The sequence below is a fragment of the Littorina saxatilis genome, linkage group LG1, assembly GCF_037325665.1.
Source record: "Littorina saxatilis isolate snail1 linkage group LG1, US_GU_Lsax_2.0, whole genome shotgun sequence".
NCBI lineage: Eukaryota > Metazoa > Mollusca > Gastropoda > Littorinimorpha > Littorinidae > Littorina > Littorina saxatilis.
In genome coordinates, this window is record NC_090245.1 from 29,466,278 (window position 1) to 29,481,482 (window position 15,205).

The 15,205-nt window shown below is 38.8% G+C and overlaps 1 protein-coding gene across 2 annotated transcripts in view; it reads left to right on the top strand.

Moving 5' to 3' along the window:
* The window catches only part of LOC138966437 (probable phospholipid-transporting ATPase IIB), a 75,886-nt gene that overhangs the window by 5,648 nt on the left and 55,033 nt on the right, over nucleotides 1-15,205 (top strand). The window contains exon 1 of one of the 2 annotated variants that reach the window (XM_070338687.1): nucleotides 5,372-5,955. The exons of the other annotated variant lie outside the window; for it this stretch is intronic. The gene's annotated coding sequence lies outside the window, so the exon portion shown is untranslated. Of the gene's footprint in view, nucleotides 1-5,371; nucleotides 5,956-15,205 lie in introns of those variants that run through there. 2 annotated transcript variants of the gene reach the window in all.

The window sequence follows — 15,205 nt, forward strand, 5'->3', positions numbered from 1 at the left end:
TGAAAATTCATTGTAGTATTCCAGCATAGTACTCATAGTAGGATATCCTTATTTGGAAAATGCCAAGCGCAAAACTCCTCTCAAATCCCAAGCATTTTGTGCGTTTAAAAAAAAGCGTGGACAGCGCTCCAGTGTCAAACTGTTGCTGCACTTGTTTGGGTGTGGCTATAAGCATAGTGACATGAATTTGATTGGTCAGTATTTTTAGGCAAAGCACATGTTCTCAGCAAACAGAAAACAAAATATTGGAAGCGTGAGTCACGCTACCCAAAAATAAAATCTTTTTTAACATATTTTTTTTCTATAACTTTTTTCCCCATGGTTCATTCATCATTTGACATAATTTAGTATCGAAATCTAACCATAAGATTATTGAAAAAAAGCAAAAATGTAGACGACCACCTTATATGTTCCCTTGATTGCACCTCAGAACTGTTGTTCTGCAGATGTGTACCTTACCTTGCACACATCCCACCTCTCAACCAGCTTTCAAATCACATGTCGCTGTAATTCACAAACCTCGTATTTTAATGTTTGCTGTTTTGAGAAAAACTAAAAAAAAATTGTTTGAAAAACCACTGCTTCAAATATAACTTCAATTCATGGGTTAATATTTTCTTTAAAACAGTGCAATGTGTGTTAATGTCAGTTATTAATGATATTCCATTCAACTGAAAAATATTGAGATATAAGAGCTTTTTATCCAAAGGAGTCATCCAGGAGTCATACATGCATGTATTTATTATCTATATATGACTAAGTGCCAAAAGGTGCGCACGAAAAGCGGACAAAGGGGCTAAAAAATAAAAGTTGACAAACACGACTGATATTGTGATTTTTGTTAAGACAACAGATGCTGGAACCCAATTACGAAAAGAAAAGATAAATTTACCCAAATGATTTTACAAATAACGATAATTTTGTTCGTTATATCATTCAAAACGGCACTGAGTCATAGCATTAAGGTTATCTCGCACGTTTTTAAAGCTAGGGCTTTGAAACTTGGCACACAACCAAAGTATAATGACCTCCAGGTATGGTGCACATCACATTAAACAACATTGAATTTCAAGGTCACAGCGAGGTTAAATTTCCTTTGCAAACTGGAAAATTGTCGTTGTCACGTCTTACATGTTTTAATACTAGATCAGTTAGACTTTACATACTTCACATACTTTCAGCATTTTTATAAAACCTCATTAAAAGTGACCTGCTTGTTAATCTTTGTCAAAGTTCAAGGTCACAGCGGGGTCACATCTGGTCCAAATGTGGAATATTTTCAATTTATTCAGCGCGTTTATAGCACGAGCTTTGAAAATACACACAGTTCTAGTGTATAATGTTCACACACGATTAAAGTCTGGTTGAAAAAGTCAAGGTCACAGCAGGGTCGCGTTGAGGTCAAACATATACATTTTTCAATGAGGTTTTCTCATATGTTTTTGAAGCTAGGGCCTTGAAACTTGGCACACTACGCAAGTTAAATTAAACCTCATCAAATTCCAAGGTCACAGTAAGGTTAAAGATCCTTTAAGGATATTTTCTAAAAAAGGTGACCGCCTGGTTAATGTTTGTCAAATTTCAAGGTCACAGCAGTGCCATCTGGCTTAAACTTTGAAAAATTGTCAATTTCTTCAACTAGTTTTATAGTGTTTGAAGTCATTCACACATGATGAAAGTCTGGTTGATAAAATCAAACGTCAAGGTCGCAGCGGGGTCGCATTGAAGTCAGACACATACAATTGTCATTTTCACGAACGCCTTTTAAGCAACACCTTTGAAACTTCACACATTCCAAAGTTTTGATGTTGTTTGGTTATAATCAAAGTGTGGTCAATTTCCATGATTGAGAGCATTCAGAGGGGTCAAGTTGAGGTCACACAAAAGAGATTAAATTGTCGACACAACAGGTGAGACTGGCTACCACTGTTTATTTTAATACACTTTTATGCAAATTTTAAATTGTGTTCAACCATATACACCAAACTCACCCAAACTCCTGAAACATCCAAGAAAAGGAAAAATGTGTCCAAGCAAGGAAAAACGCCATTTCTTCAAAGGCTGGAATAACTACAGAGGCAGCCGCGTCATTACACACAATGCAATTACGTCATACATCATACATTTCTATGAGTCATGTTGAATGGAATGGTGGCATGTGCCTCTATTCTAGCTAACAACAAAGCTGAAAAAATGAATATTATCTGTTTGTTTTGTTTGTTTTACCCGTACGAGACCTTTCTGTGACCTTGACATGTGACAAGGATCTACCTTAACTTCTTTAAGTCGGAGTTGAGAGTTGTGTGATGTTTGAAGGCTCTCCCTTTAAAAAAAACTGAGATAATGATGCATTTTCGTGTTTTTGATTTGCCCATGTGACCTTGAGATTCGACAAAGGTCAACAAGACTTTAACCGTGTATGGAGGCTATTAAGCCCAAAAATGTGAACTTTCAAGGTTCTTGCTTTGAAAAACTCTGAGAAAAAGGTTATGTTTTTTTTTTACCCACACGAGACCCTGCTATGACCTTCACATTTCTCAAGGATCAACCTTGAATTCTCCATGTTGAACAATCATTAAGCAAAAGCGTTGTTTGAAGTTTGAAGGTTCTAGCTTCAAAAATCTCTGAAAAAATATGTTTCATCCGTTTTCTGAACCACATGTGACCCAGCCGTGACCTTGAAATCTGACAAGGGTCAACAAGACTTTTACCATGCATGGGGGCGATTAAACCCCAAATGTGTGTGAAGTTTCAAGGTTTCAACTTAAAAAACGTCTGAGAAAAATATACATTTTCCTTTTTGGACAATGTGTTGCACGCAAGACAACACGACAAACGCTCGTGTTATCATTCTTTTACTTTAAGGTCGACTTGCGTGCCGGCTCTTTCGCTAATCTCAATTAAAATTCATCTTAGAAGTTCGGTTTTATTACGCTTTTAATTAAGAAGATTAAACTAAGACAACAAATAGTTAGTTTTACCCATTAAACTCGATAAGGTAGTGACATTTTATGTTGAACGCAAGAAGGTGTCGCACGCAAGATCTGAAAAGATGTTGACGACATAATTTCAACACTTGATAGCGCAATCGTGGTTCGTGATTTCTTCACAAATTTTGAACACAGAATGTGTCACGTGGTTCCGTAAATGAAGTAGATCTTTGTACATGTAAATTTTGTTTTTAAAAGAAAATAACCGTTAATTACCGAACATTTTGTCGCACGCAAGATATGACGAAATTTTCAAATCGTTTTCAAAAATGCTGTTCAAAAGTTCTGCAGTCTTTGCTGGATTACTTGAAAGACAGCAGTTTGATACACCGTTATCGCTTGACGTGTCGACATCAATTCCAGAGTTTTTGAAAAAGAAATTTAGTAAATATCTGCGATTGAAAAATGTATGCCGTGATGACGAATCATCTTGCGTGCGACACCTTAAAATTCGGTTATCGAAAAAAAAAAATTCTCTCGAGATTTAGATTTGACGTTTGGTCTCGTCTGTAAAGCGATGTTTCAGGCATTCAATCAAACTAAATGCAATTCATTTGTGCTTCTTGTTATTTTTCTGTGGCATATTCAAAACACGAGGTATCACGATGTCCTTTTTCAGATGGCCGGTTTTGGCGTTATTTTTGACTTTAAACAAAGATAACTTCAAAACCGTTCAAGTCAGACACACGAAATTATGTCCACTATCTCTTCGCACATTCATCCACACACACACCAATTTTCAGCAGACACACGTTTTTAGAAACATTTTTATTGTAAAACAAAGTCGTCTTCTGTTCTGTGAGCACCTTTTGGCACTTAGTCATATATATATATACGACTTGTGTCTGTGTGTGTGTGTGTTCGCGATGCACGGCCAAAGTTCTCGATGGATCTGCTTCAAATTTGGTGGGCATATTCAGGTAGACCCCGGACACAACCTGGTCGATGAGAATTTTCAACACGTGCTCGCAGCGCTGAACCGATTTTGGTTTTTCTGGTCATCTTCCCAGATCCATTCCCAGTAACTCTTCCTTATCTTCTCCAGTGTTTTGCGTTTATCTCCCTTCCTTCGTGTGGCGTCAATCCATATTCCCGTTACTATTTTTAGAACACAACGCTCAATCCATATTCACGTTACTATTTTCAGAAGGTCACTGTCCCGGCAAAGCCGGGTATTACTCTTCCTTATCTTCTCCAGTGTTTTGCGCGTTTATCTTCCTTCCTTCATACGGTGCGCCGGGAAAGCCGGCGTACACTCGGCAAAGCTGGGTCCCCGGCAAAGCCGGGTATTCGGCTCTACTTCTTCCCGGCGAAGCCGTACCCGGCGAAGCCGTACCCGGCGAAGCGGGTATTCATCTAGTATATATATATATATGATTTTTTTGTATATGCAAGTTAAAATTACAACAGCAGGAACCCCATATCTTTTATACTATGACATAGTTTCCGTCAAAGTCGCACGAAAACCTTGTAAGTTTTTGAGTGGATTTTTTTGCCACTCTTTTCAAAGAAATTAAGATACGAGTTTTTTTCTCGAGAACATTTTTTCACTTTAGAAAGCAGTTGGAGCTACGAGCTTTTATCACCACACGAGCAACATAATAAGGGAGCTTACTATTGTTTAACTTTCAAAACCTCAAAAAAATGAGATACGAGGTTTGTGAATTACAGCGACGATGTGTTCCTGCGATTTAAAAAAAATCCTGAACTGAAAGCATTTTGTTTAGATGATAGAATGAGTATTGTTTTGGTCCCTTTATGATAGCACTACAGGGATACCTGCGATGAGAAAACACACTTGGGATCAGCTAAAAGTGTCCCTTTTATGACAGGTATTATTATTTTGGTCAAGATAATACACTAGTAGACAAAGGAACAAGGGAAGGTGTCCTTCCTCTCATGGGAGATGTCTTCTCAGTCTCATTAAAGGAGTGTTGTTCCCAACCTCAAGGGACAGACTTGGGTTGAAAATATGTATGGTCCAAATGTCCTGGTTTTCTGCTTGATAGGGGAATTGGTAACTTTAGAAGACCTCCCATATGTCAAAACTATCCTCAGACCAAAAAAGCTTGACATGAGGTCCTGCAGCTGCTGGCTCCAATACATTTTATAGTGGTACAGTGGAACCTCCCAGTTTTAAGACTCCCTCCCTTTTAAGACCCTGTTTTCTTCGACTTCCTCTTTAGAACCTCTGTAACTTAACCCCCATTTTAAGACTCCTTTCTATTTAAGACCTGATTTTCTCAGATATTTGTAGGTCTTAAAAGGGGGGTTCCACTGTATATGTAATGTGAGGCCCCTCCATTGAGATGACACCTCCCAATAGTGAATACAAGACACCCTGTGTTGTGACATGGTCCACAAAGTGGATTCAATCTTGTTTTTTTCAGGTCCATACAGCTACAAATTCAACCCTTTACATTCAGCCCAGGTACCCTCAATCATTCCTTTCTTCTTCATTGCTTTTCTAACTATCATCAGGGGTAGAAGCATTGATGTGATTTTTACAGCATATTTCAGTGCAATGTGGCTGCATGGACTTACTTTAAATCCTGGATCAACAGAGTGCATCGTAAACTTGTGCAGTTTTGTCAATAAAAGAATAATTGACATGTTAGAAGATCAAGATGAGCTTTGTAAATCTTTGACAACAAAAGTGCATAATTTGATACTGACACGTATGTCTTTCAATTTGAGTTGTGAACTCTGAAATCATCCATTGCACACCCTTCTTGCCCACCTATCAAAGTTACCTCTTGAAAATTACCACAAATCAGGGGTTAGTTTTCCCTGCTTAGTGGCTGCTTTGAGAAAATCTTCATACCGTGGTAAGAATATTGTTTGAGTCAGTTAAATTGCAGCTGTGTTTCAAAATGGTGGTTTTCTTGTGCACAGAGAGAAGATCGAGAGACTACATCACTGCTGGCAGCAGAATCTCGATGAAGATATAAAAGTGAAGTCAGAGGTGAAGACAGTCATGTGATGTTTTATTATCTAACCACCAAATAGACCTTATTTTAGATATATTTTCATTTATTATATTTTTACAGTTTTGACTGTACCCTTGATTGCCTGCGGCTGTGTTTAGATCTCTTCTGTTGGTAGATTGCTTCATATATCGGGGGGGTTTCGCTTCAGTCTGACACAGTATATAGCCATTCCATGTTTATAACATCACGGCAGTATTGATTTGGTTCTCTTCGTTTAGAAAATTGTGTTGCCTTAATGTGGACTCCTGTGCTTTTTGTTACTAAACTTTCAAACACATGACTGTTTAGTCTATTTGGAGAGGAGAGGATTTTTAATATTCTCCAAATGCAAAAATGATCTACAATAATCACCTGAGGTTTTACAGATAATCAGAAGAAATCTTTCCATTTATAAATTATCTATGGATCCTGTATAGGTTTATCTTCACTGAATTTGTAACCAGTTCTTTTTACTACCCCGTTTCAGTGGAGTAATGATTGTGTTTGATTATAATGTGAGGTTTCAGATTAGGTTTATGTGACAAGGTTTCTTCCTGTAGAATGTCAAGGTATGCATTTTTTTTAAATGTCAAAAGAGCGCCATGTCTATGTTATACTGACAGTGTTATTTGAACTTTACCATGATTTAGTCATTTCTGGAAATGCTAAATACGTGTACACTTGTGATCATGCTTTCATGGACATTAAGTGTTGATGTATGAGATGATTAATCGGAATAATCGGTTAGACGGTAAAGGTCACCATAACTTCCTTAGCACATTTTGACATTTAGGACTGGCAGAATAAGGACAATTATTTTCTGTATGCCACGGGTTAAAAAAACTCATGTATGAGCCGTAGGAAAGATTTTTTCACTCCAAGATTTGTTGATTGTTTGTGTTATACTGTTTGTTTAAAACTAGCTCTGAAATGTGCATTAAATTAGCATCAGTTATAATTAGTGATGCAATTGCAAAATTGTCGTGATAGAGAGGAAACCAATATTATCAGATTGTTCTAATTCTCTTTATGTGTTCCTTGATATAACTCAGTCTTCAGGAGTCAGGTATTCCTGTAATTAGTATACGTGTACATCATTGTGAGTGTTGTTGAGTTTGATGGCATTTGAGAAACTGACAAACTGACAGCTCTTGACTGTAGAAATGGAGAAACACACCATGTAGAACATGTTCTTAATCTCCAGCTCTTTGTTTCTGCTCCCCCCCCCCCCTCCCCCACCCGCCTCCTCCCCATAATGTCTGTCTCTTTCAGTGTAGTCTTCATTTTGATTGCTGGTCAACTGGAATTGGGCGTTTGAGGTTTTAAAAAGGGGGTTCCACTGTACATGTTACCCTGACCTCGAAAAGCAAAATCGGAAGAAATATGATGCAGAAAATCTATTAATCCGTTAGCCACACAGTGCGTGGGCTCTTGGCAAGACTGTGTGACAGTCTGTTGGTATGTGCTGAAAGGGAGACTTTTTGGCTCGCTTACGCTCCATCAGTTAATACTGTAAGCTGCAAAGCTGAAGCATCGTTGTGTGAGGGAAGAAGAGTTATAAGTCTTCACTGTTGTGTTTCTGTGAGGATTTAACAAAAAAGAAAGTTCTTCCTGTTGATAAATATCTGAACTATTATTTTGAAGCCATGAGGATGAAAGAAAGTAAGTAACATTGGAATTAGTACGTATAAAGATGTAAGATTAATAGTTATTCTACAGCCTTCTTGTTCATGATAATTTTCCTTGGATAAAACAATAAATCCTGGTCATGTTTGTTCAATTTATAAAGGCTTCTGCGATGTTCAGAGTGTGTGGGGATGGGGCAGAGGGAGTTTAGGGACGGGGTGGGTGTGTGGTTTTTTTGGAGGGGAGGAGTGTGAAGGGTTGTAGGGAATGTTCAACAAATACAGCATGAAAATTGCACTACTCCCTCATTTTTCATAATCGGATACTGAGGATCATTGATCGTTCTTGGTTGACATTTTGCAAGACTGCGCGTATGAAGAAATAATTTTTGGTTCAGTTTGCATGGCCTTGAATGCGATTTTTGTTGTTTTCATGCTTAAAATAGAAGCCTCATATCAGACTTAAACATCTGTAAAGTAGAATTTAGAAAAAATTGTGGTTTGGGGGGTTAAGAAGAGGCTGTAAAAGGGTATCATTTTTCAGTTTTGTTTGAAGTGCACTAGCTATTGTACTGATTTCACCTGTATGTTTTTACATTTAGTCAAGTTTTGACTAAATGTTTTAACATAGAGGGGGAATCGAGACGAAGGTCATGGTGCCTGTGTCTGTGTGTCTGTCTGTGTGTCTGTCTGTCTGTCTGTCTGTGTGTAGAGCGATTCAGACTAAACTACTGGACCGATCTTTATGAAATTTGACATGAGAGTTCCTGGGAATGATATCCCCGGACGTTTTTTTTATTTTTTTTCGATAAATACCTTTGATGACATCATATCCGGCTTTTTGTAAAAGTTGAGGCGGCACTGTCACACCCTCATTTTTCAAATTTTGGCAAAGCAATCTTCGACGAAGCCCGGACTTTGGTATTGCATTTCAGCTTGGTGGCTTAAAAAATAATTAACGAATTTGTTCATTAAAAATCGGACACTTGTCATTAAAATTACTTTTTTATTAAACGATCCAAAAACAATTTCATCTTATTCTTCGTCATTTTCTGATTCCAAAAACATATACATATGTTATATTTGGATTACAAACAAGCTCTGAAAATTAAAAATATGAAAATTATGATTAAAATTAATTTTCCGAAATCGATTTAAAAACAATTAAATCACATATTCTTACTCCAACTCACATATATAGCCGGTGAGGGGAGGTAACTACCAGGGCCTTGACTTCAAGGTTTTGTTTTGTTTTGGGAGTTACCTCCCCCTGTTTCCAGGGTCTGTACTTCAATGTCTGAGCATCAAACGGAAGTTAATCTATATATAGACGTGTGTGTGTGTGTGTGTGTCCGCGATGCACGGCCAAAGTTCTCGATGGATCTCTTTCAAATTTGGTGGCCATATTAAGGTACACCCCGGACACAACCTGGTCGATGAGATATTTCAACACGTGCTCTCAGCACGCAGCGCTGAACCGATTTTGGTTTTTCTCTGGATCCATTCCCAGTAACTCTTCCTTATCTTCTCCAGTGTTTTTAGAGTTTATCTCCCTTCCTTCATGTGGCGTCAATCCATATTCCCGTTTCTATTTTTAGAAGGTCACTGTCGACAACGCTCAATCCATATTCCCGTTATACTATTTTTAGAAGGTCACTGTCCCGACGAAGCCGGGTATTACTCTTCTCCAGTGTTTTGCGCGTTTATCTCCCTTCCTTCGTGCGGTGCGGGCCTCGGCGCAGCCGGGTATTCGGCTCGACTTCTTCCTGGCGAAGCCGGTATTCCTCTAGTGCTATATATGTGAGTTGGATAAGTATATTAATTAAATGAAAATTTATTGTTGAAATTTTCGATTTCATCTTATTTGTTATCGGTCCCTGATTCAAAAACATATAGATAAGATATGTTTGGATTAAAAACAAACTTAGTACGCCAAAAAGAATAGAGATACAGAAAAGCGTGTTATCCTGCTCAGCGCGACCATTACCGCACAATTCTGGCTTGTCGATTTCACTGCCTTTGCCACGAGCGGTGGACTGACGAAACTACGAGTATGCAGTCTTGGTGAAAAAATTCAGTGCGTTCAGTTTCATTCTGTGAGTTCGACAGCTTGACTAAATGTTGTTATTTTGCCTTACGCGACTTGTTTTTTTACATGTGACACATTCTTTGTATTCTGTTGTGTTTTGTTTGAAATTTAATCTGATCATGCTCCATGTAACAGCAGCTGTCAAATGCCAATGGAGAACTTCATTGTAGCTGTGCATTATGACTCCTTATTACCAATTCAGTGCCCCATATGGCTTTTTGACCAATCAGGACGGATTCTAGGTGACCCTCTAAATGTTATAACGTTTTTGTTTATCAAGCTAAAAATGAACAAGACAAAGTAAAAATTTAAATCAGCAATATCAGTGTGATTTATTCTAAAGAATGACACTTCAAATGCTGTCAGATAATACTCTCTTTATCTAAAAAATACCGAAAAGCGAGTTTTGTCGTTAGGTGCTTTACGGAACAGCGAGGCACCGCCCATCCTCTGAGTGTGCAATGCCAACTCGCTCACTTGAAATCTAAATTATCAAAGCTCGGAAAATCAAGTGAAATTGGGTCACTCGCTTTACGTCAAATGTATCTTTACGTCATTTCCCATCCATCTGGAGTCGGTTTTAAATCTGTCGCTCTCTGTTCAACAAGAAAAAGCGAAGCAACCGAAACGCATGTTCAACATGGTTTGTTGTGTGTCGAACGCATTTGACCTGTGAATATTCATCACGTAAGGTGTGTTACTCTGATAGGCTGACCCAGGTCACGAGAATTCTTGGACTGACAGGCATAATCAGGTAGGAGCGCTCCAGTTCCCATTGCGGCTGTTCTGTCTAATTCGCGGGGTCGCTTCGAAATTTCTTTTGGTTGAATTAAACGGTAATAAAACCGTTATCTATATATATATATGACTTGTGTGTGTGTGTGTGTGTGTGTGTGTGTGTGTGTGTGTGTGTCCGCGATGCACGGCCAAAGTTCTCGATGGATCTCTTTCAAATTTGGTGGCCATATTCAGGTACACCCCGGACACAACTAGTGGTCGATGAGATATTTCAACACGTGCTCTCAGCGCGCAGCGCTGAACCGATTTTGGTTTTTCTCTGGATCCATTCCCAGTAACTCTTCCTTATCTTCTCCAGTGTTTTCAGCGTTTATCTCCCTTTCTTCGTGTGGCGTCAATCCATATTCCCGTTTCTATTTTTAGAAGGTCACTGTCGACAACGCTCAATCCATATTCCCGTTATACTATTTTTAGAAGGTCATTACTCTTCTCCAGTGTTTTGCGCGTTTATCTCCCTTCCTTCGTGCGGTGCGCCGGCAAAGCCGGCGTACACCCGGCAAAGCCGGGTCCCCGGCGCAGCCGGGTATTCGGCTCGACTTCTTCCCGGCGAAGCCGTACCCAGGGAAGCGGGTATTCATCTAGTTTCTAATATGCTGACTGTTAGCAAATGATAACAGACATGTCTCACGAACGATATTAGCATTCGCCTAAAAGGCTCATGCTTGATATCTTTTTTCTCGACATGTCTGTTATCATTTGCTAACAGTCATCATATTAGAAATAACTCATATTTATGTGTTTCCATCTAGATGTTAAATGTTATATTGTACAGTCGAACTTGTCTATAACAACCTTCTTCTGCGTTCGACAGACTGCACGATTTGTCTATAACAACCACCTGAGGGAACAAACTGAAAGTGTTCCTTATCGACAGGTTGTTATTTGGTGAATTATATAGAAAATAACCTCGTCAGGGTAATCTTTCAGGGGTCGTAAAGGGCAGTTGGTCGTTATCAAAAGGTGGTCGCAAGGGCAAGTTCGACTGCAGTTCTGAAATGCACCAAAACAGAGAGAATCTCAGTAAAGTTAAATTAGATGCACGTTTGAACGTTAATGTTGTGATGTCAGTGAGCTTTTACGCTGTGGCTCAAAATCAATGACTTCCTGTCTGTGTGTTTATCTTTACTTACATTCATTTGCTTTGAACGATATCCTGACTCTGTCATAGAGGTATATTCAGTGATATGTATCATTAGTTAATATGATGCTAAACACTCAGTGTTGCTGAATGTGTTCATTTTCATTTGCCCATAAAATACATTCCTTTCTCTGGCGACTTTGAATTTAAATTCACACTCATGTATCCATATGTTGCCAGTGCTATTGTTGGGGTATGGTGATTCATGAATATGCATGAAAAACTTTTTTTTTTTTAATTTCTCAGTGATAGCATATGGTTTATTTAAACATACATACCAAACATTATCAAATTTAAGCAGTATGAAAGTGGTTTTAACTGTTGATTGTCCTATGTTTAATTACTGTGAACAAATAGGGCTGTTTGAAGTTGTCCATTGCACCTATGCAACAGATGTGTGAAGGTGTAAGCAATACTACATTCGCTCTGGCCTTTATGGTTGAGTTAGAGGGCTGCATTAAATTGATTAATCAATAGATATGATCAGGTACAGCCAATGTTCCCATACAGTGAAGAGAGTTTCTTATGTTTTGTGATTATGTTACATTTTCTTCTTCTTTGTTTTGTTGTTGTTTTTGAGTCTTGTTGGAACCTTCAGAGTTTAAAGTTATTATATATACATGTATTTACAATAACATTAATACACTGGGATGGTTGTCACTAACTACTGGAAGCCATTTGTGAATGTGTCCGTGTGCATGCGTAGGTGCGCGTGTGTGTTTGTGTGTTACCTCTGTGCAAGTTATTCATTGGAAGTAAATTGGAGCAGACAAGGAATTACTACTGGCGTTCTACAGTTCTACAGTTTTGCACAATTCCTGCAAAATCATTTATTTTAAGCTTTTGTGATACATGTGGGGTTTGCATTAACACCATGAAACCCAAATTGCTTACTGTGATCTGTTCCCTCTGCTTTCCCTTACATCCAATCTTTGCACTTACCCTACTAGCTGTCGCAAGTGTGCAGTTGAAGCAGGCATATTAGTTAGAATAACGGGAACTAACACTGTGACAAGGTGTATATTACAGTAAGATAACACCAGAGTAAATACATTAGTTTGAGTTTTGGAATTGTGACATTGGCTTGGTTTTGGAACAGCTTGTACTGAATTTGTCAGGAGTACTTCTTTGAGATTATTCAGACGTGTGAAAAGACGTAATAGATTCGAAGTCCTTCAACTCTCAAAAAGTGATGGATGTAATTGCTGTAACTAAAATTCTCCTAAACAATGAAATCGTGTACAATGAACTTTGGATACCAGTGTCCAGAAAAAGGCAGCATATTGAGTTTTCATGATTGATATGGCCGTACATTGTATGTACTTTAATGATGTTTGAAGTAACTCACAGTGAGAAATTAACTTTGAAAACAGTAAACCATTAGGCCTAAAAAAAAAATAGGTGTGGTTACGGTAACACGACCTACCCTATTTTTTGGGGCCGACCCTATAACTTTTTATTACATTTGTCCAAAAAAAACCCCAAAAAACAAGTAAACGAGTGCAGAAAACGCAATGAAAGCGAAAGCGCCCGAGTCGCACACTTATTTCCCTGTCAAGTAGGTTTAATTTGTACACATTAGAAAAAAAAGTTTAAAAAAAAAAGTGATTGCCTACCTTCCTACCCTATTTTTTGGCTCACGTAAGTGTAGCCTATGCGATGCTAAACTTTGTCCGTCTGTGCGTGCGTGTGTGCGTGTGTGATAGAAACTTTAACATTTGACTGAACACCGAAATATTAATTTTACTTGGTTATTATTCAAGCAACAGCTTCAAAGTATTGAAACCCCCCGCAGGTTAGTGGGAGTCCCATATTGGTTGGGACGAGAAAGAATTTACCCGATGCTACCCAGCATGTCATAAGAGGCGACTAACGGTTCTGTTTCTCCTTTTACCCTTGTTAAGTGTTTCTTGTATAGAATATAGTCAATGTTTGTAAAGATTTTAGTCAAGCAGTATGTAAGAAATGTTAAGTCCTTTGTGCTGGAAACTTGCATTCTCCCAGTAAGGTCATATATTGTACTACGTTGCAAGCCCCTGGAGCAATTTTTGAGTCACTTGAGAAAAAGTGACTCTATGTAATCGGTCAGTGTTAGTCTGTCCGGCCGGCCGGCCGTCCGGCCGGCCGGCCGTAGACACCACCTTAACGTTGGACTTTTCTCGGAAACTATCAAAGCGATCGGGCTCATATTTTGTTTAGTCGTGACCTCCAATGACCTCTACACTTTAACGATGGTTTCGTTGACCTTTGACCTTTTTCAAGGTCACAGGTCAGCGTCAAAGGAAAAATTAGACATTTTATATCTTTGACAAAGTTCATCGGATGTGATTGAAACTTTGTAGGATTATTCTTTACATCAAAGTATTTACATCTGTAGCCTTTTACGAACGTTATCAGAAAAACAAGGGAGATAACTAGCCTTTTCTGTTCGGCAACACACAACTTAACGTTGGGCTTTTCTCGGAAACTATAAAAGTGACCGGGCTCAAATTTTATGTGAACGTGACTCATTGTGTTGTGAATAGCAATTTCTTCCTGTCCATCTGATGCCTCATATAATATTCAGAACTGCGAAAGTGACTCGATCGAGCGTTTGCTCTTCTTGTTTTATTAGTGCTTTTGTGAACAAGAAACAATTAACAAGTGGCTCTATCCCATCTCCCCCCTTTCCCCTATCCCATCTCCCCCCCTTTCCCCGTCGCGATATAACCTTGAATGGTTGAAAACGACGTTAAACACCAAATAAAGAAAGAAAGAAAGTATTGAAGCAATGATCAACATTTCGTCGGCACGTATGTAGTTAAAGTGTGTATCCAAAGAAAACGGTTGGTGGGAGGTTTTGGGGGGGTAAAAACAGCTGACTGGTTTGTGTCGTGTGTGGTATGTAGACCAGGTCAGGGGTCAAGGTTAGGTCAGATCGCGTGAAGGATTGTGGTATAGATACAGTTATCACCGAGCTGCAGTTTGCCGATTCGGAGAAGACGACTCATGATTTCACATTGTTCGGTTCCGTAGCTCCAGAAAAATAGATAAAGAAGATACCAAAGGAGATTTCCTGCAGGTTAATCTGCACAGCGTGTTTCCAGTGTCTGCGCGAGGAAGCGCTGTCGAAAGCGCAGTGTCGATCTGGTCATCTGGCAGTCGTGTCCCCGTAAGTAGGCTACAGACAGACAGATCTAGATCTAGTGTCTCGCACTCTTGCACCGTATCACTTATGCTTACTGTTTCTTTCTTTCTTTATTTGGTGTTTAACGTCGTTTTCAACCGTTCAAGGTTATATCGCGACGGTATGCTTACTGTGTGTGTGTATGTGTGACGGAGTGATTGAGTTTGTGTCACTGTTTGTCAATTTCTTACGTGAGCCGTGAAGGCTTCGCCTCTTGTTTTGGCTATGTTACCGTATAACCACACCTATTTTTGGGGGGGGCCTTAGTGCTTAGATTTTAAAGATGCAAATCGTTAAACATCACTGATGATTACCATTACTGTGTTGCAATCCTTTAGATTCAAGTCAGTGATGATTTAAAGACTCCCACATAGATTGAAATTAATTTATGAATAAATGGTCAAGTTCAGTACATGCATTGTTGTAATTA